Source organism: Monodelphis domestica, chromosome 4, assembly GCF_027887165.1.
Source record: "Monodelphis domestica isolate mMonDom1 chromosome 4, mMonDom1.pri, whole genome shotgun sequence".
In the NCBI taxonomy this organism is placed as follows: domain Eukaryota; kingdom Metazoa; phylum Chordata; class Mammalia; order Didelphimorphia; family Didelphidae; genus Monodelphis; species Monodelphis domestica.
This window is the reverse complement of record NC_077230.1, coordinates 55,774,924-55,798,380: the sequence shown is the minus strand read 5'-3', so window position 1 is coordinate 55,798,380 and position 23,457 is coordinate 55,774,924. Positions and strand designations below refer to the sequence as shown.

The 23,457-nt window shown below is 36.8% G+C and overlaps 1 long non-coding RNA gene across 1 annotated transcript in view; it reads left to right on the top strand.

Moving 5' to 3' along the window:
* Positions 1-21,740, top strand: part of LOC103092633 (uncharacterized) — a 33,570-nt gene extending 11,830 nt beyond the window's left edge. Inside the window, exons 2-3 of the long non-coding RNA XR_467113.2 lie at positions 19,209-19,326; positions 20,830-21,740. This is a non-coding gene — a long non-coding RNA (uncharacterized LOC103092633). The remainder of the gene's footprint in view (positions 1-19,208; positions 19,327-20,829) is intronic.
* The last annotated feature ends 1,717 nt before the right edge of the window (positions 21,741-23,457 follow it).

Sequence of the window (23,457 nt, the reverse complement as noted above, 5' to 3'; positions counted from 1 at the left end):
CTCTTCATTGGAGATGAGATCTCCCTTTTCATCTATGATAATATTAATTTGGTTTTCTTCTTTCCTTTTTTTTATTAAATTGAGCAGTACTTTGTCTATTTTGTTTTTTTTTCAAAATACCAGCTTCTAGTCTTATTTATTAGTCCAATAGTTCTTTCACTTTTGATTTTATTAATTTCTTCCTTTATTTTTAGGATCTATAATTTAGTTTTCAGCTGGGGATTTTTGACTTCTTTGCTTTCAAGTTTTTTTGATTTGCATGTACAATTCATTCACCTCTACCCTCCCTAATTTGTTAATATATGAACTCAAGGATATAAATTTTCCCCTGAGTACTGCTTTGGCTTCATCCCATAGATTTTGAAAGGATGTTTCATCATTGTCATTTTCTTCAATGAAATTATTGTTTCTTTGGTTTGTTCTCTAAAAAACTGATTTTGGAGAATCATATTATTTAATTTCTAATTAATTTTTGATTTTCCTCTCCATGTACCCTTACTGATTATTATTTTGTTGCATTATGATCTGAAAAGGTTGCATTTATTATTTCTGCTTTTATCCATTTGTTTGCCATGTTTTTATGACCTCAATCTTTGTGAATGTGCCATGTGCTCCTGAAAAGAAGGTGTATTCCTTTTGTCCCAATTTTTTTTCTCCCTATATCTATTAAGTCTATTTTTTTTCTAAGATTTCATTCACATCTCTTACCTCTTCCTTATTTATTTTTTTTATTTGATTTATCTAAATTTGATAGTGGTAAGTTCAGGTCTCCCATTAGTATAGTTTTACTCTCTATTTCTCCCTTCAACTCCACTAGTTACTCCTTTAAAAATTTGGATGCTATACCATTTGGTGCATATATGTTGATTACTGATATTTCCTCATTGCCTATACTGCCTTTTATCAGGATGCAGTTAACTTCCCTATCCCTTTTAATTAGATCTATTTTTCTTTGCCTTTGTCAGATATCATGATTGCAATTCCTGCCTTCTTTTTATCATTTGAGGCCCAGGAGGTTTTGCTTCAACCTTTAATTCTAACCTTGCGAGTGTCTACCTGCCTCAAGTGTGTTTCTTATAGACAACATTTGGTAGGATTTTGATTTCTAATCCACTCTCTTATTTGTTTTTATTTTATGGATGAGTTCATCCCATTCACATTCAAAGTTATGATTGCCACTTGTGTATTTCCCTGAATTTTTATATCCTCTCCTGGTTCTGTCTTTTCTTTCTTCTTCTTTTTTTTTTGCTATAGTCTTTTATACCAATGATTTGCTTTTAATCAGTTCCCCTAATCCCTGCCTTTAATAAGCTTCTCTTTCTTCCCCCTCCCTTTTTGATCCCTTCTTATTTTTTCAGGGTCCATTAAGTTCCCTCCCCCCTCTCTTTCCCTCCCTTTTTATACTCTCTGACCTCCTACCCACCTTAGTTTTTCCTTCTTACTTTCCCTGTATGGTAAAATAGAATTCAGTGCCCCAATGGATCTAGATGCTCTTTCCTCTCAGAACTGATTTCCCTGAGAGTAAGGTTTAAGTATTACCTATTAGCACTCTCTTCCTCTCCTTCTTATAAGAGTGTTCTTACCCTCCCCTTCCCACATGTATCTTTGTGTGATAAAGATTATCCTATTCATTTTATTGCTTCAAGTATCTCTTGGTGCCATCTTCAATTCCCCACTTCCTCTTTTCCTTTTTTGCATATCATCTTATAGAACTTATTACCCCTATCTCTTCCTTTGAATGATTCCTCTAATTACTATAATGGAGAATATAAGTTTTGAGAGTTACAAATAACATTTTTCCCATATACTAATATAAATAATCTGATATTATTATGGTTCTTAAGGAAGAAAGTTTGAATAAAAAACATTTTCCTCTTTTCCCTCTCTTTCTTATTTACCTTTTCATTTTTCTCTTGATCTTTGTGTTTGGATATCAAAGTTTCCACTTATTTCTGGTCTTTTCTTTACAAATACTTGGAAATCTTCTATTTTGTTGAATGCCCATACTTTCCCCAGGAAGTATATAGTCAGTTTTGATGGATAGGTGAGCATTGGTTGAAGACCCAATTCTCTTGCCTTTCTGAATATTATATACCAAGTCTTGTAGTCCTTTAGTGTGGAAGCTGCCAGATCTTGTGTAATCCTGATTCATGCTCCTTGATATCTGAATTGTCTCTCTTTGGCTTCTTGTAAAATTTTTCTCTTTAGCTTGGAAGCTCTTGAATTTGGCAATTACATTCCTGGGAGTTGTCTTTTGAGGATTTAGTGTAGAGGTTGTTCTATGAACTCTTTCAATGTCTATTCCCCCCTCCCCCTTGTTCAAGAACATCAGGGCAGCAGTTTTCTTGGATAATTTCTTGTAGTATGATGTCAAGATTTCTGTTTATTTCAGGGTTTTCAGGTAGACCAATGATTCTCACATCGTCTCGTCATGCTCTGTTTTCCTCATCCATCATCTTTTCAGTGAGATATTTTATGTTTTCTTCTATTTTGTCAGTCTTTTGACTTTGCTTTATTAATTCTTGATGTTTTGCATGATCATTGTCTTCCAATTGCCTAATTCTGGTCTTTAAGAACTGGTTTTCCTTTTCGCTTTGGTCTATTCTGCTTTTTGTGGCTTCCAGCTATTTATCCAATTGGGAGTTCTAGTCCTTTAAACTGTTATTTTCTTTTTTAACTATTTCCTATTTTCTTGCCAGAAGGTTTCCATATTTTTGGAAAGCTGCAAGTTAAATTCTTCAAGAGCTTGCAGACAATTTCTAATTTTTTTGGAAGGTTTTGGTGCATTTATTTGTATTTCCTCTTCTATTTACTCTGTAGTCTGAGTTTTTCCTCCATAAAAGTTATCCAGGGTCAACCCCTTCTTCTTGTTTTTCTTGGTGTTGGGAAGTTGTTTTTCCTTGGCACTGTGTGCCATTACTGTGGTGGCTTTTCTTTCCCTCTCCAGTTAGAAATCTGAGTGAGATGGGCAGGCTCTCTGTGCATAGAGCTAAGGAGCAAGGATTTTGCCTGAGGCTAGCTCTCGAGTCTCTGCAGCTTTGGCTGTTTGCTGCCTCGCTCTGTGCTATCTCCCTGAAGGCACCCATGGTCTATGCTCCTCAACCTGCTGGGGCCTCAAGTCTCGCTGCTCTCATGGGTAGGTCCTTAGTGGTCTCATTCAACTGCCAAGGACCCAGAGGTTCCCCTTCATTCACTCCAGAGGTATCCCTCACTCACTCAATGATTCTAAAGCTCTCTGGCTCTGACTCTGGCTCTGGTAGGTGGGGTGGGCGAGGGTTGGATCAGCTCATATTTTGGTGGAAGCTTTTTCACCCACTTATGGTGTAGAAATGCCCAAAGCCCACGTACCTTCAATGTTGTGCCCTACTGTAGAGTTCCTTAATTCATATGAATTGGGGAGGGGTTGGCTTTTTAAGGTAGTATGTATTGGTAGGTGGTGAGGAGAAGAAGAGTCCTGCATCTAGACTGCCTCCATGTTACCAGGAAGTCAAAAATACAGCTTTATATCAATTAATAAATGAGCATTTCCTAATTGTCTGTTATATGTCAGTATCTGTGCTAGGCACTTAAAACATGAAATAATCCCTACTTTCAAATAGTTTACATTTTATTTAACAAGGGAGTCAAACACACACACACACACACACAGTTTAGTTAAATAGAAAAGTTTTGAAAGAGTACCTACAGGTAGAGGATTCAGGAAAGGTTTATGTAAAGTGTTCTTTAGCTGTATTTTCAAGAAAAAGGATTCTGTGGCAGAGTGGAAGTTGAAGTGATTTCCAAGAATTGGGTACAGTCAGTTCAGTGATACAAGGATGAGAAATATAGTGCCTCAGGATTAAGGAACAAAAAGAAAACCATTATGTCTGGATCACAGTTTCCAAGGAGTTTTGTATAATGGGGTTAGAAAAAAACAATTTGGGATCAAAGTTGTTACCATTTTTTAAAAGCAGATCAAGAAGTTTATGTTTTAACCTGATGCTAATTGGGTATGACTGGAATTTATTGTTTAGGGAAATATGGTAGTTACATCTATCCTTTTTTTGTTATAATTAATTTTTTTACTTAGAATATTTTTCCATGGTTATATGATTCATGATTTTTCCTATCCCTCTTCCCTCCCTGCTCCCGAAGCTAACAAGCAATTCCTCTGAGTTATACATGTATCATTGTTTAATGCCTATTTACTTATTATTCATATTTGCAATAGAATTATCTTTTAATGCCAAAACCCTAATCATATCCCCATAAAACACATGATCAATCATATGTTTTTCTTCTGCATTTCTACTCCCACAGTTCTTTCTCTGGAAATAGTTATATCTATTCCTAAGAAAAGTCATTTTAGCCTCTGGGTGAAGCATGGATGGGAGCAGGGAGACTAATTAGGAAGACATCACAAGAGTTTAAGGGAGAGGTGAGGAAGACCTGAACTAATGTGGTAGGTATAGAAGTATATAGAAGGAATAAGATACAAGAGGTGTTGTGGAGTTAAAAGACTAGTTTAATGACTTGGATATGTGGGGTGTAACAGTAATGCCTCAAGGATGACCTCATAGTTATAAACCTGAGAGCCTGGGGAAATGGTAATGCTTTTAACAGCAAGAAGAATACATTTAGGGGGAAAGAGTAAGAGTTCTACTTTAGACATGTTGAGTTTGAGATGTTTCAGGTATATAATTTGAAACATTGAATAGGTAATTTTGTGAGATTGAAGCTCAGTGAAAAGGCCAGAATTAGGTATATTGATGTGTGAGTCATATGCATAGACAGGATTATTGAAGCATAGGGGAAAACACAAACACCAAGTTAGAGTGTAAAGAAAATAGAGAAGAGGGGCCAGGACAGAGCCTTGAGGAATACTCAGATTTAAAGTGCATGAAACAGGTGATGAATCAGCAAAAGAGACTGAGAGGGAGAAATTAGGCTGTTAAGAAGAGAATCAAGAGAGTAATGTCAGGAAAAGCCAGAGAAAAGTAATTCGAGAATGAGAAAGTAATGATTGTAGGAACAATTATCTAGAGAATACAGGTGGAAATGGAATCAAGGTCATAAGTAGAGTGATTGATTGTGATAACAAGGCTACCTCTTCTTCAGAAACTAAAGTAGTAGTGGAAAGAACAGTAGATGATTTCAGGGGAATGGGGTTTTTTGAGATATAGTAGAGAGCAGAACGTGAGCCTCAGAAATATTGGACTCTTTTTTTTCAGTAAGGTTTGGGGCAAGGTCCTGCTTAGAGAAAGGAGTAGGATTTAAGGAGAGAAGAAAATGTCTGGAGCATCCACTATAAGAACTATATTGAAGAGAAGGTAGGGAAGAAGTGCCTTGCTGCAATGCAGGCCCAGTTGAGATTTGATAAATAAGAATTTGAAATGGGCCTAATCATCACCATCCAGCAGCAGCTGAGCAAAAACAGAAAAAGCAGATGTTGGAATTCCCAGGGTTGGGGTTTGGCCAGGCATGAGTGTCAACATAGCAAGGCTATTCGTGTCATTCAAAAGTAGCAGACAATGTAATGTTGAACTAATTAAGTATAGGGTCAAGATTAGAAACTGAGCAAGATGAAATAAGAAAAGTGGGGTGGCCTGGGAGAACAATAAGAAATGGAGGGACTATAAAGTCAGGAAAAGTGAAGAATAGTTTTAAGACAAATGAGATTCAAGAAAAGATGGAAGGATAGGAAGTTCTGGGAAGTTCTGGGAAGAAGGATTATTTGAAAGCTCTTAAACTTGGCAATGGAAGATTTTGGAGTGGTGGTGAGATCAAGGATTTGACCAACCCTAAGTATGACTAAAGGGAAGAAAGGCTATACATTACACTAATTGAGGAGGTCAATGAATGTAGAAGAGGTATTTGTATGTGTATATATCAAAGTTGCTGACTAAAAGGAGAAGGATTAAAGGGGAAAATCAGAAGCCGAGTAGTAAATTTCTTGGGAAAAGGAAAGGAAACTAGTGGCCAACACACAAATGCCACCAGAATCTTTTTTGTCATTCAGTTGTGGTAGTCATGTCCAATTCTTCATAACCCTATTAGAGTTTTCTTGGCAAATACATTGGTATTTCCTTCTCCAGCTCATTTTTCAGGTGAAGAAACTGAGGCAAACAAGGGTAAGTGACTTGTCCAGGGTCACAAGCTAATCAGTGCCTGAGGCCTGATTTGAACCCATGAATATGAATCTTCTTGACTTAGGCCCAACACTTGATCCACTGCATCACGTAACTGCCCTTACCAGGATGTAGATAGGCTAATATTTGTGAATGGAGTGTACCTCCAAAGAGGGCGTATTACTACTGAATGATGGCAGCAGAGGACCTTGACACAGCAATGGAGGGTAAGGTATATGTTTATTTCTCTTCCTGGGACTGGAGAAAAGGTATATGAGATGTCTTCTAAGAGAGACTAGATCCTCATAAGGACCAGAAAAATGGAAAGATTATAAAAGAATAATATTAAGTCAAAAATAAAATAGTAAAATATGAAGGGAAATTTGTTAATGATAGAATTGAGTTGTGGAGAGTGTGAGGGAATGGAGAACAGAGCTGGATAGGCATTTGTGAAAGGAAGGACTAAATTGAAGAATATTAATGGTCACAGAAGGGGAGATGGTTTTAGCTTGGGAAGTCATTGCTTCTACATTACTGGATATAGAAGAGGAATCAATGGGAATATTAGTAATAGGAACACAATATAGTACCTTTTGACTAGGATCACCATCCTATAGTCTTCTGAATGGCAGAGAGTGATATCAGTTCACTTTCAAGGAAAAAAGGGATATTAGTCCTGGGGTCAGTGGTCCAATCTCATACTACTCATCTTCATGTTTTCCTGTATTAAGACTAAATTGAAATATGCCTAAAACAACCTCTTTGCATTTGCTGAAGTCCATTCCTTACTTACTTGTACAAATCTCAGTCTCATCAGTTTTTCTTTCTCTTATCTTTTAGAGGAAGTTTCTGGCTCAGTGAATAAAACACTAAGCCTGGAGTCAGGAAGCAGACTCGAACACTCCCTAGATATGTGACCTTCCGCAAGTTTCTCAACTTTTGCTTGCTTCAGTTTCATCAAATGTAAAACGGAGGAAAGAATAATACCTACTTCACAGAGTTGTTGTGAGGACCAAACAGGATGCAATTTTTAGATGCTTAGCATCTAATGGAGGTACCTAGCACTTCTTGCCTAAAAGCTTTTTCCTTCCCACAGTCCCCTATTTATATTGTTTCCCTAAGTTCCTGCTTCTTCACATAGTATGGTTCATAAGCATAAAACTTGAATCTGGAAGAGGTGGATACTAGCCCTAATTGAGATTTATTAGCTGTGTGATCTTGGGCAAGTCACTTCCCTGAATCCTTGTTTCCTATCAGTAAAATGAAGATAATGATGCCTGTAGTATATTCTTCATAGAACTGTGACAAGAGAAGATGCTTTTTTTAAAAAATAGCAGCTATTTTTCCTCACATCACAGATTGGTCATGAAAATCTAAGTCACATCTCTGAAGAACACATGCATAGTTTCCTTTGTAAGAAAACTAAACTCTAAAGGAATAACAAGGACAAGCACAGTGTCTATTAAATAGCATTTCAGCCTGATACCCAATGTGCTTTTTTAGGAAAGAGATCCGATCTCTTTATGCACTGGGCACATGGGTCAGTGCTATTTCCATGGTTCAGTGACTTCTTCATACGAGAGTGGAACAGTTTATATTTATATTGAGTTACTTTTTCATATATGCAGTGCACTATTACATTTCATAGGTAGGGCGCCAGATAACCTACAGTTAGAGCCTGTTCTTCCCTTAGGACAGTCAAGCAGAGCTTTTTATTTAAAACAAATGAAGACAATGAAACTCCCCAAACCGGGCCTTAGTCACCAGGCTGTTACTTGGCAGATTTCTAAAATCCACATATGCTATCGATTTTAATGTTTGTGTTAATCAACTAATACAAGACATATTTGTCAGCCTTGAATGCATTTGTCATTAATTATTTAAAGTTCATTGGACACTAATACACCAGGAGAGAACGTTAACTCTGCAGAGAATCTGAAATTTTGCCAGTAGAGGGAATTCCTAGTGTGGGAGTTCCCTCCACCAACAAATCACCTTTATAGAAAAAAAATGTTAATGATTCTCTGTTATGAAATAAACTAGGGCTTCCCTAATGAGGAAATTGAAGCAGAAAGGTTAAATAATTTGCTTAGGCTAGCAAATGTCAGAGGTAGCATTTGAACTCAGGCCCTAGTGCTTATTTCAACCTCTGTGATTTAGAAGTTCTACTTGGAAAACTGGGAATTGCTTCATTTAATTTTCAAGGGGATTAATTGCTTAAGATCACATCATAGAATTAAGACTAAGTTTCATGTAGGGCAGCAATCATCTCAACTAGATTGAGTTTCTTGAGGGCAGGAAAGAATAACAGAGTGCCACAGTGGGAAACCTGGCTTCATGCCCTGCTCCTGACCCACACTAATTTATGTGACTACAGATAAGCCATTCAGTCTCTCTGTGGACCCAGACAATTCTCTAATAGTATAAGGCATTGGATTTCCAATTTGCATCAGTAGGGGAGTATTCCATACTGGGAATTGTAAATCTTAAAATTTCTCAGACTCTACCTTGGAACATTTGGTTAAGGCTATTCCCCATTTTAAACAATGAAGGTGCTTAGTCAGGAATGTATGTGAGAACTTTACATTACTCCACCCATACTTAGGCACACCTTAGGGAAAGATAAAGTTGTAAACTCCTTACTGAACAATGAAAAAGTACTTAACCCATACTTATGGTGAGGCAAAAGCCCTTAAGCTGGGTCTATTTTTAGATCTAATACAAAAGGGTGCTAAGTACCTATGAAGGTCAAATTAATCACTAAAAGGTCAGGCAACTTGCAAGGGGCAAAGAGGTGTGAACTTACTCAGAAGATATAATCTACCCAGAGAAAGTGAGAACTAAAAACTAAGAATGGTCAGTCCTTTGGAAAATGTCTACTGTGATTGGTAGATGTGAAAATTTAGGGGAGGTGACATAGGAGAAAATTCTCTTTAAAAGGAAGTCAGAAAGGCCTCTGGATTTAGTTCAGCTTAGGAAGCTGAATTGTGGGCTCTCGGTGGCTGAACTTAGTTGAGCTCAGGAGCTGAACTGGAGGGTCTCTCGGAATACTAGAGTTTTGCTTGGAAGGATCTTGTGGTGAGTGATTAAAGACTGACTTAGTTTCTCTCTTAAAGAGAAAGGTCTAGGCCATTGGCCTAGGCCCTATTTCCTCTTACTCTCTCTCCCGTTCCTTAATTCCTTCATTAGTATTAATTAAAATCTCCATAAAATCCAGTTGACTTGGGTATTTCATATTTGGGAATTTTTCCCATGGCAACCACTTTATTTTTAATATAAAATCAAGACACTAAAAATTATCTTTATGCTTTTGGCAATTCAAAGACTTGAAACCCATATTTTTGCAGTCACAGTTTATGGAAACCACTCTTTTGTCTATAACAGAATTCTACACATGGATGAAACTACAGGTCAGACTAGAGGGAAGAGGAATGGGGAAACTACTCTATATACATTCCTTAATATGTACAAATGAACAGCCACACAGACATGCATACCCCCTATAGATAAATATATTTAAATTTTTTTTCCATTTAAATATGCAACATTCTAGTTTGGTTCTTATCTCTTTTGTTGCAATAGCCCCTTAATTTGTCTCCATGTCTCAAGCCTCTTAGTCAAGGTTCAACTTTATTCAGGAAAACTTTCCTGGCCCCCTGAGTCCAAAAAGTATAATTGGCTTTCTTGAGAAGTTAATTTCTCCTCAAGAGGTATCTCCATCCAAAGTCTAGGAGACCCTACATAGAGAAAGAAGAGTCATGTTTATGAAAAGATTGTATTAGACCAGGGGTACTTAATCAGAGGTCCTTAATCAGGGGTCCAGGTACCTTTTTAGGGGCTGATGGATAATTTTCAATATAAACTTGGATGGGTAAAGAATTGCAACTATGTTTTCACTAATTTCTGACATTAATCATTTCTTTTCATTATGGACAGAGGTAACAAATCAGAATAGTATCAGACTTAATCAGATTGCTCGAGAGGCCCATGAAGGGATGTGTTGCTAAGTGTTTAACAAGTGACTCCCTAAAAAATGTGTGGATAACAACTTCTAAAATTAGTCTTTGTTATTAACATTTACTCCATTAATTTATTAAGTTTAGACCTTGAACAAAACAGTCAAACCTCCATCTGTAGAGTTTGCCAATTTTTTCCAGTGTAAATGCTCACAGTGAAGATTTAACAGTCAACCTTTGATTCTAGTCCCTTGAAGTGTATTTAGATTGTCTTTCTGCTATTCATCATGTTTGTAACCTCTTCCAGTTTTGTATCATTTGAAAATTTGATAAGCATGTCATCTGAGCCTTCATCGAAATCGATGACAAAAATGTCGACAAGTACAAGACCAAAGATGAATTCCAGTAATATTCCACTTGGTGTCTCCCCCAAGGTCTACATTGAACTATGAATCACTGAGCTTTGTGTCTGGTTCTGAGGTCACTCACTTGCATACACATACAATCAATGCAATAATCCTTCTTCAGGAAGAGTTTGTATTTTAAGGCTCTATTCTAACCTCCTCATTTGTAAAATGAGGAAAACATAAAGAGAGACCAGAGACATTAAAGGACTTGCCTGAGGTCACTCGGATAGTAGATAATAGTGGTAGCAATGGTGATAGATAGAAAGGGGTAGGAAGAAGAGGAAGAAAGTATTTGTTAGATGGCTTAGCCTTGGGCAATAGTCTTCATACCTCTGGATATTATGCTTTCCTCTCTGCCTTGCCAGAGGCATGAAGACCTCACTGAGAGTGGGTGGTGATGGTGAGCTCAAAATTTAAAGAAAGATACCATTGCTTGGCTGAATGGATGCTTCATTCACAGCCCTGAAAACCAGCCACTCTGGGCTTAGGTGAACTGAGAAAGGAAGTGCACTTCATGGCAGATGGCCACAAAAACATTCTGTCCTCAGGCTGGAGGTACCCGGCATTTGTTACCTGTAGCAGTGTTAAACAAGGGAAAAGGCAAAATCTTTGAGGTCACTGGGGCCCAAGTCCAACAAGAAACAGAAAAGGCAGTTACTTCATTTTACAAGAGCAAACTCACAAAACAGAGCTTTGTTTCCACTTTACTGAATGTAGTCTAATGTACTGCCTGGCTATATAGTTCAACACTCTGCTTGGCCAGGGGGAAGCCGACAGGGAAAGCAGAATACATTTATGTCCTTGTGGATGCAGTCACCTTCTTACTTAAGTCAGAAATAACCAGTAATCATGGAACAAATTAACTGTAAAATCAGTTTAGAAAGTCAATCTGTTTCTTGATTTATATTCAGTCACTGCCTGGGCTCTTTCACACTTCTGCCATGCTATTTCAAAGGAGTCCCTGCTGCTAAAAAATGTCTTTTTTTCCCTTTTCCATGTTAACTCTTTCTTTAAGTCTAACAAGTGAATCTAGTGAGTCCATTGCACATGGAGGATTATAAGAGTTGGGGCTTTAATAGAATAACACAGAAGAGGGGAAAATGTGAAAAGTTATAAAAGACAGAGAAAACATATAAATCCAAGATTACCATGGTTTAGACCAGAGGGCCACATGTGGCCCATAATATCCCTGAGAATAAAACAGATTAAAATGAAATTGGGAAATGTTTAACAAAATAAATTAAATGAAGACATAGATAACATGTATTTTAAAACCAAGTCTATTTTCACAAAAAGAATCCTTTAGAGGAACTGCTTCTGTTTGAATTTGACATTACTGGTTTAGACACTAGGAAATGAGGCTAGAGGGATGGGAGAAGAAACCATTATAAAGCTTAGCTTTAGTTAATTGACTATTTTGACAGTTTGGTAGAAGTGCTATAATGTGTTCTCCTAGTAGCACTAAGAATGTTCATTCCTAGGATGACCTAGACTAAATTACATTTTCTCTCCCTTCCAATGTTTTTCGTTCTTAATCATCATTGAGCCCCTCACCTTCATCCTTTATCATTAGTGCTCTCAAATTTGGACAAAATTAGCTACAGAACAACTTCTCACATTATATTCCAAGCTAACCTCCAAATAAATATATGACTTAAACATTTTTAAAAGGTCTTATCATAAACCAATTGGAAGAATAAGGGAAAAAAATTACCTTCCATTGATGTCTATGGGTAGGGGAAGTATTCATGACCACCAAAGGGCTAACGAGGATCACAGAAGACAAAACAGATAAATTTTAAAAAAAAGTTTTGCCCAAACTTTGATGTGAAGATTAATTTTGCTTGATAATGGACAACAGTTTTTTTTTTCCTTTTTTTTTCCAGCAGAGAATGAAGATGGTCAGGAAATAAAGAACATAAATTATTATTAAAAAATAAGTTTTAATTTAAAAAATTGTCAAGGACAATCTTAAGGCAGGACAGAAGAAGTCACAAAATGTTATGCTTTTGGAAAGAAAGGTTTATTTAAACGGATACCAGGTTTTTTATTGTCATTGTGTTTGTATGCGTCTTTTTTAGATTTCTTTTCTCCTTTCTTCCCTTAAGACCTGGCCAGCCAACGGATTTTCAAAGCAAGCTAAAACTGGACTATCATATCTGATTTATCCAAGCTCTGACTCTGGATTTAAGAAGGGAGAGACTAGAAACAGAGAGACCAATTAGGAGGCTATTGCAAGTATAGATAATAACTAGTCCCAGAAAATAGCAGATACAAAATATATTGTAGAGGTAGAACAGACACGATTTGAGAACTGATGAACTAAGGAAGGTAGAAGAGATCGAAGAATTGGTGATAACACCAAGGTTGCAAACCTATAAGACCTAAAGATTTGTGGTTATAATAGAAGGATTTTCGAAATAGGGAAATGTGTAAAGGAGCACAGAGAGAATTTCTTGAGACAAACTCAGGATCTAGATTTTCAAAGATATCAAATATTCAATTGCATAAACAGAAATGTGATGGAATTTTCCTGGGTATCAATATAGGTGTTAGAATTCAAGGTTTCAGTGATTTTTCTGAAGTAATATGAAACAAAGATTAATTTTTTCTTATGTTAATGCTAGAAAATGAAAGAACCAAAGCAGGCTACATCTGCTTTACCTACCCTTTCAGCAATTGCTGAAATCCCCAGTCAATCCTCCAGGGATATTTCCTTTTACATCAACCCTTCAAGTCTCCACTTCCCATTCTCACACTCCACCCCTAAAATAGCATTGATTCCTTGGACATTTTGTCCCCTTTTAGCCTAAACAACTATTAAAGCTCTAACTGAAAGCTTCATTCCTGGTAATTTCCCTCAAAACTTAGATTAGTTAAAAGCTTTTAAATGGTGGGTTTGAACAGTATGCACTCTAAAGATAACCCAATAGTAAAAATATTATAATCCTTGGGAAGCAATGCTGAAACTGATAGTACATAGTGGAGATAGTGGTAATTATAAGAGTCTACAATTACAGTGATCAATATTGATAAGGCCAAACTCATTCCATTTTTAATAAAGTTGGCTACACAGGGTTCATTGATAGAAACTTGACTCTAGATGATATTTCTAAATGAAAAAATGAAAACAATCTCAGGGGCTCTGTGCCAAGGCCCAAACTCTACATTATTCTGACCTTTTCTTAGACTAGGGACTCAGATCAACATGATTTTTTTCCAAACTGAAGAATGTTCAGGACTGCAACTGTTATTATTTTAACCTTTGGAAGGAATGCAATCTAAAGGGTGCCAGAGTTGAAGTCAGAGGGCTGGGGCTCAAATCCTTTTCCTACTGTGTGACCTTGAGAAAGTGACAACCTCTCTGATTATAATTCCACATCTTCAAAATGCAGTTCTTGGAACAGATGGCCTCAAAGGTCTCTTTCAGATCTAAATCTATGATTCTATAATTTTTATAGTGTGGAATACAGAGATTCAAACTACTTGACTTCTTCATTAGAGCACTTAGCTATGAGTAGTAATAATAACAATAATTTTGATGAGTAACATTTGTATAGTGCTTTAAGATTTATGAGATATTTTCTATACACTACCTGATTTGATCTTTACAACAACCCTGGGAAGTAGGTGTAGAGGTGAATCCTGGACATAAGTAGCTACAACGGATGACCAACCAAAAATTGTTCAAGAGTAACAAATGAAAGATTATAAGGAGCCAGGATAGCTTCATTAATAACAACTACAGTAGCAGCTAAAAAAAAATTATATATATACATATATATATATGTAAATATATATATATATAGTGTTTTAAGGCTGGCAAAGTATTTGATGCATATTATCTCATTTGATCTTTATAACAATCATGTCATTTAGGGGCTATTATTATTATTCCAACTTTCCAGAAACTGAAAGACATTAAATGACCAGCTCAGATTCAAATAACCAGTAAGAATCTGAGGCAATATTTGAATTTGCCTCTTTCTGGCCTCTGGTCTTATAGTCTATATGATACCCCACCAAACTGCCTAAGAATAAGCCATACCAGACTAATCTCATTTCCTTTTTTGGCAATATATAAGGGGAATGTCATAGATATAATTTCCTTAGATTTGAAGAGGGTAAAGAATATACTTTTTCTAATGCTGCTCCATTTTAGACTGCTTGGACCAAATTATGGCCAAGCCAAGTTGAAAGTTGTCAGTAATCCCTGTTACTTGAAAGACATCATCCTAGTCAACTGGAAAGAGCACTGGATTAGAAGTCAAGAGTCTTAGGTTCTGCCACACTTGACCATGTTCCTTCCCATCTCAATTAACTCCAGTGGCACTGAATTACCTATTATCAAATATAAATTTCACTGTTTAACTCTTCAAGTCTTATACAATCTTACCCCAACTATCTTTCTATTTTCATTGGGCATTATTCCCCTATTACTCCCATATTTGGCAATGTGACCATATTGGTTTTCTCTTCATTCTTTACTTAACGATAATCTATCTCTCTTTCTCTTTGTCTTTGCTTTGGACATCCAACGTTCAAGTAATACATTCCCTCCTTGACTCCTCTTCACTTCCTTTAAGATGCAACTTAGATATCATCTTTCTGCAGAACATATTTCTGACCACCTCCTCAAGTGCTAGTGATCTCCCTAAAGAAGAGGAGAGAGAAGACAGAGACTGAGAGAAGAGACAGACAGACAGACAGACAGACAGAGACAGAGACAGAGGGGGAGAGAGAAAGAGAAAGAGTGTACTTTGGGAAGGAAGCTCCTAGCATTTAAGCAATTACATCCCATCTTCTGCAGGATACTATTCTCAATTCTCCCATCTGCAAGTGCCTTTTCTTTTAAGACTGTCTTCCATTGATTCTGTCAATATCTTGCAAATACCTAGTTATTTTCATCTTTGTCTCCCAAATTGGAATGTGAGCTCCTTGAGGACAATGGACAATGGCTTTTAGCCTATCTTTATATCCCCAAGGAGTAGCAGAGTTCCTGGAATATTGTAAGCATTTAAGTAATGCTTAATGACTACCTAACCAACTTCTAGGCCTGATGTTCTATGATTTCATGTTTCTGTAGATGAAAGAAGAATAGCATGAATAGTAGGGGGGGAGAGGGGAAATAAGGAGAGGTGGCAGTAATTCACAATTCAAAGTTAAATAATATTCTCTTTATTTTTCAATGTAACATTTTTTCCAATTACACATAATTATAATTTTAATATTTGTTTCCTAAATTATTGAGTTCCAAATTCCCGATCTCTCCTCCTCACTCCCTGAGAGAGCAAACAATTTGATCTATATTAGATGGGTTATTATAATGCTCTCTTTAACATAGAGTTAGATTTATAAGGGGAATAGTCTATTTCATGGTGTAAATATTTGATTTGTCTGAGCTCTGGCTCTAAATTCAAGAAGGGAGAGACCAGAAGCAAGGAGACCAATTAGGAGACTGCTGCAAAATTCTTTGGACAGATAATAAAGCCAACTAGAATCTCAAGAAGAACTCCATGTCATAGTAGTAGCTTAGTAATTTTTAAAAATAAATTAAGACACAACAGGTAGAGCACTTGACTTGGAATCAAGAAGCTGCAGTTTCAAAGTCTTTCTTTGACAGTGTTGTTATCATTGGCTAAGGTAAATCACAACCTCTCTGAGGCTCAGTTTCCCCATCTGTTAAATCGGAATAATATCATTTGGAGTACTTACCTCATAAGATAAGGCAGTATGTAGATAAAGTTCTCAACAAAGTTTAGAAGTGATAGTGAATTTGAATGTATGAAATATTTACTCCTGAGCTACATGCTGAGGATACTAAAAAGGTGCAGAGGGTTGAGGAGAATGTCTACATAGAAGCTTTAAGTCCTATCTCTTACAAATACTGGTTATGTGACCCTGAGTAAATCATTTAACCTCTCAGTGCCTGGGAGCAATGGTGCTAAACTCAAAGAGAAATGGATTCCTGCAGAGGCATATTGGCTTAGGAACTACACATTAGCATTCTCTAAATTGTGTTGTATTCCTATCTATTTTGTTTTTACCAATTACATTTTAATCTATATTGGATTTTGCGGGGTGCTTCTTGACCCCAGCCTGGAAGTGAGCTTGATACCTCTGCCTCAGGCAGCTCTATAAGAATACAGATTGCAGAGAAGCTACTGATTGGTTGTTTTTCAGAAAGTATTTACTCCTCTGTTAGTTCTCTATATCAGTGAAATCACAGGTCCAGTCCCTATCTCTAGGTAATCGTTATTATTATTTAGAGTCACAAGTAACTAATATTTATAGAGACCTTTAAGGATTGCAAAACACTTACTTAGAATAACCTTTGCTGTGGACCACCAATCCCATTTTACAAGTCAAGAAACTGAGGCACCAAGAAGTTAAGTGACTTGCTTGTGACCAAACAGTTCCTAAGTATCTGAATCAGGATTCATGCATCTCTGGTCAGTTGACTATTAGTTCATTCTGAATCTTATATTTGCTATCAGAGCAGACTTTTCCTCCAAATGAGCTTGGCAATTTAGACACCCTCCTCTCCAATACTTTCTAAACTCCAAGGGCACTGGTTAATAGAGAAGTATTCCTGGTGTTACTGAATAGAGAGAAGGCCTTGGAGCCAGGAATATCTGGATATAAGTATGGTCTCTGACACATATTGGCTGGGCAAGTCACATAATTTCTGTTTTTTAAGCAGTTCTCTAACATTATAAACTGCAAAGAAGATACGTACCTACACTATATATGAGAATGCTTGATCATCTAGGAGTTCCCTATTTGAATGAAGTCATAGGTCTTTATACACTTTTCTTCTGGGTAGCACTCCAGATGAAAATAATAGCACTTTAGTTTGCCAAAAAACTCTCCTCTCAATAGCCTTGCTGGGTACAGTTATCATATAGCAAACTGTGCTGAAGCAACTGTGCACCTGTCCATAGAGAGGGCTCTGAGTGCCCCCTCTGGCACACATGCCATAGGTTTGCCACCATGAATCTAAGGGGTATCACCAGCTCATTGGACATTCCTTCCCTTCATATCTTCTATATCCCACGCAAACTAGCCTCCTTGCTAATTCCCATACATGGCATTCAACTTCTTGTCTCCTTACCTTTGCACAGGCTTTTCCCCTAACTGGAATGTACTTGGTCTTTACCTCTTCCTGTTAGAATCTAGCTTCAACTCAGGTACTATCTCCTATATGAAGCCTTTCATTAACCTCCAGATTTTACGAAGTGCTTCAGAGGAATCTCTTTGCTCTTTGCTTTTTCTTGTAGGGACTTTGTATTTGCTTATACAACACTCATTTCCCTGGATAGAAAGTAAGCTCTTTGAGGATAGGAACTGTTTCATTTTTATCATTGTATCCCCAGGCCTGGGTATGCAGTAGATACTTTATTAATGTTTGCTGACTGAATGACCGAGTGATTGAACTTTTAGAAGAAATATGTTTAGAATAATGATAGCAAGAAAAAGAAGTATTTTATATTCTATTAAGTAAATATAAACAATCCTTTTTTGTAGTATTCCACGTTGACAAGTTGTTCATTCATCACTAGTTTAAAAATGCTTGTAATTGGTTTTCATCTTAGTAACCCTCTCAGTCTATTTCTGGCAGATGTAGAGAAAATATTAAAATTTAGCTTGCCCCCCAAAGCATCACATCTTACTGGCAATGCAGGATCGCCATCTTGTGGTAGAAGGAATTAGAAAACTACAGGTTTTCTAACTGACAATGAGGAAAGTAGTCTTTTTCACACTGTCCCACTTCCTGACTGGGTTTTCAGGAATGCATTATGGTGCAAAATCAGGATTCTCTATATTGGTGTTATGCCAGGAAATGGATTATTGCACAAAGAGCACTGAATTTGGCCCAAGAAGACTTCAGTTCATTTTCCATTCCGTGGAGACATAGATTAGAGCTGAAAGCAAACCTTAGAGTCTTAAAGATCAGCCTTCTCATTTTATAGATGAGATTAAATGACTTGCCCCACAGTCACACATAGTGGCAATCTGATGTGAGATTTGAATCTGTGTCTTCCTGACTCTAAATCCTGTACTCTAAAACTATGAATCTAGTATCATCATACATACAGAATTGGAAGGAACATTAGAAGTCAGTAGGTCCAAACACTTCCCTTTATATGTGAGGAAACTGAGGTTTAAAATATGTCCAAGGGAATATCTTAGGTGGATACAAAACTAGGTCTTCTGACTCCAAGACCAGAACTCTATCTCCTATATCTATTCCTGACTCTCAGATCCTCAGGTCCTCATCTATAGCATAGGGCTAAAAATACTTCCACTATCTATCTCACAGAGTCATTCTGAAGAGTAAATGAGATACTATATGCCAAATGTTTTATTACAAGAAAGCACAATATGAATAGAATTTGTATTATCAGAATTTAAAGTAACTTTGAAGATTCCAAGTTCGCTCATGCTTTACAACTATATCCACTGTTTTCTTGCCAACGGATGTTTATTGGCAGGGGTTTACCTCCTTAATGATGGTATTGAACCCTCATTGACCAAGCTATGACTATCCATAACTACAACTACAGGAAAACAACATTCTAGTAAGTATTTTTCTGAGCCAAAATGTAGAGAAGAGATAACATACGTTTGTCCATCTAAATTCTGTGATGATTTATAGTCAGTTGGAAATATCAAAGCATAGCTCTTTCAGTTCTTTTTTAGTGTTTCATTTCCTGTTCACTCTATTCTTCTTTCAGCTCTGAACCTGATTGCTGTCAAGGTCAATGACCAAACAATGCGGTTAGCTAAACTTTGGCCTCTTTATTCCACTGAAGTTTCATGTCAAACTCGGAACTGCCCTGGAAACCACAAAATGTTTGTAAAATTAGCTTTCTGTTAAAATCTTTTTTTCAAACCTGGTTCTTTCAAGTTTAGAACATGTAACCAACTTTTAAATATTTACAAGATTTCCCCCCCGTACTACCCTCCTTCATTAAAGGAGAGGTAAGAAGGGCACCCAACAACAAGTACTTTTATCTCTCTCCTAATGGCCCTGACTTTGCATTCTTTTTCTTTTAATTTTGTTCCTGAAAGCTAAAAGATCACCACAAATTATCTAAAAATGTATTCAAATTAAAGACCTTTGACTATATCTGATGTCCTATCTCTAGTTTCCCTTACCTTAATTCAGTTCCTAATAACAATTGTGATTTAAATCTCAAATGACTAAGTCATTTTTAAAGGTCTAATTTTAAAAGATGCCTTAAAAGCACAGAACAGGATTTTCAAATTAATCTTTGTATATAATGACATTAAAATAAGCAGAGACAAATCCATACCTATGGAAGTATATATATATATATATATATATATATATATATATATATATATATATATATATGTGCTTATGCATATGCATATATATCTTTATAATGGACAGGAAGACATTGATAAGTTGTATTTGGTGTTAATGGAGTACTACATGCATATTGATGAGATCAAATCCATCAAAATATGAAAATATATGCATGGCGATGGATGTGGAAAGGAAAGGACCTTTGACATATATATTTACCATATAGCAGGCATATAGTATAATGGATAGAGAGTACAAGACTTGGAGTTAGGAAGACCTGAACTTGATTTTTGTATCAGACACATATTAGCTATGTGACCTCCTCAAAGACAACTACTATAAATATTTTTGTACACGTAGATCTTTTTTCCCTTTTCTATGATCTCCTTGTTATATAGACCTATTAGTGGTATTGCTGGGTCAAAGGATAATGCAGTTTTTATAGTCTTTTGGGCATAGCTCCAAATTTGCTCTCCAGAATTGTTGTGTCAGTTCACAACTCTAGCAACAGTGTATTAGTGTCCCAATTTTCCCACATCCTCTCTAGTATTTATCTTTTTCCTTTTTATCATTTTAGTCAATTTGATAGGTCTGAAGTAGTGTCCTAGAGTTGTTTTAATTTGCATTTCTGTTATCAATTGTGATTTGGAACATTTTTTCATATGACTCTAGATAGTTTTAATTTCTTCCTCTGAGAACTGTTAATTTTTTTTCAATTGGGGAATTCCTTGTATTCTTATAAATTTGCCTCAGTTCTCTATATATTTGAGATATCAGGCCTTTGTGTCAGAGATAATTTACTATATATTTCCCCCCAAATTTCTTGTTTCATTTCTAATGTTGGTTGCACTTATTTTGTTTTTACAAAATATTTTTAATTTACTATAATCAAATTATCCTGCTTTTTATTTTTAACTTCAAGACAAATTCAGATAAATAAACATTTATTAATAATTCACTATATTAAAAGACTTTGTTCTGAGCAGTGGGGATACCAAAACAAAAATAAAATTTATTGCCAGAGGTAATGCTGGAGTCAGGCCTAACCTGAGAGAGCAGAGGAGAAGGAAGAGGAAGAGAAGAATAAAGAGGGAAAGGAGGAAGAGGAGGAAGAGGAAGATGAGGAGCTGAAGGAGGAAGAAGAGAGAGAAACTGGCACAAATACAGCACCTTCAGGTTTGCAAACTGTTTACATATATTATGTCTTTTAATCCTCCCAATAACCCTGGTTATTACCTCCAGAGGACTTACAAAAAGGTGAGAATTGGAGTTTAGTATCAAGGAGATCTCTATGAAGGAGGTAGATCCTAGTAGAGCTTTGAAGGACACAGTCAAGCATAGGACTAAGGGAAATCATTTTGGTAGTTCTTTGGAAGATATATTGGAAAGAGGAGAAATTATGTAGGCATGGAGATCAATTAGACATTATTGTAGTAGTCTAAGAAAGAGATGATGAGTACCTAAACTAGCCAGTGCCAAAAGGAGTGGACATGAAGGGATGAATGTGAAAAACATAGAATAGATGAAATATGGTAATTGTTTGGAAAAGGGAGGGAAGTAGAAAAGAGAAGGAAGAACCCAGGGTAGCTCGGAGACCACAAGCTTAGGGGTAAGCAGATGAATAGTAGTGCTTTCAGTATAAATTAGGAAGTTTGGAAAGATACTAATTTTTTTTTTCATTTAAAAGGTGTGATAGAGGCTGGCACTTAAAGAAAAAGTGCCAGACTGAAAATTATATGAAATTGATCACCTCAAAGGAGGAGGGGCCCTAGGAGTGGAATCCAGAGGAGAGAAGACTCTAGCTGGGAGAGTAGTGAGGGTCTCTTTGTCTTGAGAGGTAGAAGAGAGAAGGTGGATAAATACTTTCTCCTGAGGGTTAACCACTTTTTCTGCTGGTGACTGGAAATCTTTCTCCTCAACACTTCCCAATTGAAGGGGCATTCTGAAGAAAAACCTGAGCAGACTTTACGTCAACTCCTGTTGTCCAGGGGTGAGTCAACCTGAGGTTCTCTCAGGAGGGCTTAGGCTGCCAAGACCCGAGTTCCCCCCAAAACTCAAGGAGGGAGGAAAAGGGTTTAGATAGAGACAGGGACCCCCTTTTCCCACTTTCCTTTTCCCATTCATCCCTGTCCATTATTCCTTTTGTATTATCTGATTGAGTCAACATCAAAAGTTATCTGTTCCCCAAGCTGAGTGTGAGTGAAAGGATCAAGGGGATATCTATTGGTCTTGAGTAGTGGAGGGGGGGACAAGAGGGGCAAAAGCGAATTGGGGGTGAACAGCTTTAGCTAAGGAGGGAAGGCATAAAGGGGGAAAATCTTCAAACCTCCTCTTCCTTCTCTGAGCTAACCCATTATAGCTGCTGTTTTCCCCCTTAACCCTGCTTTGTGGTAAAGGGGGGGGGGGTTCTCCTCTCTTTCCCTCTCTCTCCATACTGAAAGTCCAAACCTCCCTTTGGGGGTACCTCCCTTCCCTCTTTTTTTTGAGTAAGCAGATAAATAGTAGTGCTTTCAGTAGAAATTAGGAAGTTTGGAAAGATACTCATTTTTTCCATTTAAAAGGTCTACCTCATTTATATGAAATTCATAGCCATATGGAAATAGGTCTTGACCAATGACACATGTAAAACTCAGTGGAATTGTGTGTCGGCTTTAGGAGGTAGTTGGGGGAGGGGGAGTTAAAAAACATGGTTTTTGTACTCCTGGAAAAACACTCTAAATTAATAAATTAAATATATTTTTAAATGTCAAAAATTTTTTAATAAATTTAAATTTGATTATGATAAAAGAAATTCATAGCCCCTTCCTTTGATCCTTACCAAGCCAAGTGAAGGAGAAAGACCCAAATTTGATATCATGGCTTAGTTGGACCAGATTCTTGCTTTTTAGGATTGGTTACAAATTTATAAGTGGATTTCAACATTTTTGCAAAATGAAGTTGGTTAGGGCAACTTTATGTGGGTCAAGGAATGAAAGAGTAGCCCCAAAGGAAAAAAACAATGCAACATGTCAGTCCTGGCTTTGGCACTACTAGCTGTGTTGGAAAATCACTTGATTTCCTTAGACATAAGTTTTCTAAACCAAAGAAAAAGGGTGGGCTAGGAATTTCTAAAGTCCTTTTCAGTTCTAAAAGTCCATGTTTATCAGGCAAGAATCCTGTCTTTGAAAATAATGAGAAAAATAGGACCCTTAAAATGGTTGAATGGCAAATGATTACTATGTCCTTGGATCATTCTTGGCATGCTTGAGGAACTAATATGATACTACCCTCACCTAGTGTAGGCCCTCATCACCTCATATTTAAACTAATATTGCATACTGTTTGGTCTCCCTGCTATGTGTGGGCTATGTCATCCCTCTACCTAGTAAACTCTTGTGGATCCTCATTGCCTTCAGTAACAACTATAAAATGCTATCAGGGATTCATATCCCCTTATAACCTGTTCACTGTGAAGATTTGATTTAACTACCTCCTGATTGTAACAATGGAGATACTTGGTCTAATAGAATCAGGAATGTCTTGGTAACTTTACATTGCTACACTCTACTTATGTCTGCACCCATACTTAAGGATTAAGTATCTATGAGGATGGCCTTTGATAGACATTGCCTCCTACCCTAACCCCCCTGCAATCTCTCCCCTACTGACCC